The sequence below is a fragment of the Microchirus variegatus genome (genome assembly GCF_963457635.1).
Source record: "Microchirus variegatus genome assembly, chromosome: 18".
Lineage (NCBI taxonomy): Eukaryota > Metazoa > Chordata > Actinopteri > Pleuronectiformes > Soleidae > Microchirus > Microchirus variegatus.
The window spans coordinates 3,321,884-3,324,911 of NC_139819.1; positions in this window are offsets into that span (position 1 = coordinate 3,321,884).

The window sequence follows — 3,028 nt, forward strand, 5'->3', positions numbered from 1 at the left end:
GTAAGGCGATTAAAGTGTTTAGTTAATTTGAATATAGATGTGTGGATTAAAGTCAACTTCATGGATTAATCTGATAGACAAATTAGGCTTTGAATGTTTGAATGTTTGAATGTTTGAATGTTTGAATGTTTGAATGTTTGTTTGTTTGTTTGTTTGTTTGTTTGTTGTTAAACCTGAGTCATGAATAAAAACATAATTGTTATATATTTATCTTCACATCTTTGATCAAAAGATAATAATGAATATTTAAATATAATGAACTTTTTTATAAAATGAATTGTCTTTCTTTCTTTCTCACTAATGTTTCCCTCCATTGGAAAAAGCTTGGAAAATGACCTTTATTTTGAAATGTTATTATATTGATGTGATTTTCATTTATTTACATGGATTTGGTGAATTTCTTTTATGTTGTGTATTTCACTTCCTGTTTTATTTTGTATCTGTAGCTGTCTGATTTTACTTCCTGTCTGCCACACGTTTTCTTTGTTTCTGCTTCATCTGCAATTTACAATAAATATTAAAAGATAACATAAAAAACCCTCGTCTAACTTTATTTAATTAACAGTCAAATAAAAAATTAAATAGAAGACATTTGTTCATTAAAAAAACATAAGAAATATCTTTTAAAATCATCAATATGTAAGAACTATACGTAATAACTATACGTACGAACTATACGTACAAATAATACAAAATAATTTGTTGCTGTAAGAACTTAAATGACTTTTTCATAATAATAATAAAAATAATAATAAACGTCGCTATGTAGAAAAAAGATAAAGAAATTCCATTATTTTTGTAAAAATGCTTTAATTTGTTTGTGATTTCGAGATGAATTTAAATTCAGTGAATCTGTAACAATGTGACTAACAAATAAAATCATCACAACATGAAAGTCTACAGTTAAACACAGAGTGATTTTAAATCATGATAAATAATTCCCCTCCATGACCTTTGACCTTCTTGTACACGGGTTAGGAGTCTTACATCATATTTATCATTAATTACTTTTACTTCAGTCTATATATATATGTATACATATATATATATATGTAAATATACACAATTTTACATATTAGGAGGAATCAAGATCTGATTTTAAATAAGTGATATAGTTGCATTTATTATTTTCAAAAACTTCAAAGTCATTTTTCTTAAATATCATTATTATCATTAATATGATCACATGAACATCAGGGTTTGACTGTGAAACTCTTTAAAGAGAAAAAACAGCATCGACGATGATCATCCCCTCAGGCTCATTATACACTAGCGCCCCCTAACTGACTTTGAAGGCACTGCAGCAGCAGCAGCAGCAGGAGGAGGAGGAGGAGGAAGAGGAGGCCGCGGTGAGACGAGGCTGTGGCCGCTCACAGAGAAGCCTGGAGCGGCGAGGAATGAGCCGGAGCTCCCGGTGAACTGACCCCGGGTATACACACACACACACACACACACACACACACACACACACACACACACACACACACACACACACACACACACACACACACACACACACACACACACACACACACAGAGAGAGAAAGTCCGTTAAATTAGCATATATTTAAATACATTTGTGCGTCACTGTGCGTAAAGGTGACAGAGATATGTGTGACTTTGACTTATATATATATAATATTATATTTAAAATAATAATAATATCAAAAGTAGATGTTTTCCTTAAACGCGTCTTTTTTTTTACAACAGAACCAGTGTGTGTGTGTGTGTGTGTGTGTGTGTGTGTGTCGGCCAGTGAAGAGTTAAGGGGAGGAGACACACAGTGACACGCCTCATTGGGCAGATTATGTGCCGCAAACAAAAAGTGTGTGTCGGTGTGTGACAGTCAGAATCACAGCAGAGGAGCCATCTGCGCCTCCCTCCCTCTCTCTCTCTCCCTCTCTCTCTCTCTCTCTGGTGTGTGTGCGTGCGTGCGCGCGCGTGTGTGTGTGTCGTTATTTATCAGGCTCGCTCTACCCCGCGCTCTCTCACTGCCGGTGTGTCGTCGTGAGCAGCAGCAGCAGCTTCAGTGTGTGTGAAGACACTGAGGAGGAGGAGGAGGAGGAGAGATGTTCTGACAGCAGCGCAGGAGCAGGAGCTGGACTCTATACCTCCACCTTCATCACCTCCATCACCTCCACACACACACACACACACACGCTGCCTCACTGTGTGTGTGTGTGTTTCCGGGCTGCAGGGTTGTTGTTTTTTTATCTTCAGCAGCAGAAGAAGAAGAAGATTGTGTTTCTGACTCATCACTGGATTATTGTTGCTTCTTCTTCATCATCTTCTTCACACTCTTTCTGCTTCAGCTTCAGCTTCAGGTAGGTTTGCAGAGCTGTGTGTGTGTGCGCGTGAGAGAGAGACAGCGTGTGTATGTGTATGTGTGTGTGTGTGTGTGTGTGTGTGTTCAGCCTCACACTCGTCCTGCAGAAAAAAAACAAACCCGACCCCGCAGATGTTTCAGGAACCAAAAAACCCGCAGATTGAGGACATTAAAGCTTCAGCAGATGGATGAAGATCACGCGCATCACGCAGATGCCGCAGATCACGCGGTTTCCTGCAGATCCAGTGCCTCTGGTTTTCTTCTTTAAAAGTCGTGGATGTAAAAAAAAAAGATATAAAAATAAAAAAAATGTTCCGCTCTTCACGGATTTTTGACCGCGCGCACTCACCGCCGCTGAGGAAACATTCACTCTTTCATTCTTTCACGCAGAAAGAAAAGACGTGGGGGAAAAAAAACTCCACATCTGTTTGAGAAAAATGAAATGAAAAATATTCTCTTTGGTTTTTTTAATGAAACAAAAAAGATGAAGATGATGATCGCTGCTCATCATCATCATCATTATTATTATTATCAGTATTCAGTGACTGTCATCATCATCGTTATAATTATTCTCATCATTATTATCAGCGCACGTGCAAAAATCAGCTGCGTAAAAAAAAAACACGACCGTTTTTCATTTTTACGCACAAGAAACTTTGACGCACAAAACCGGAGGATTCTAACTCGTGCGTTTATTCTTTT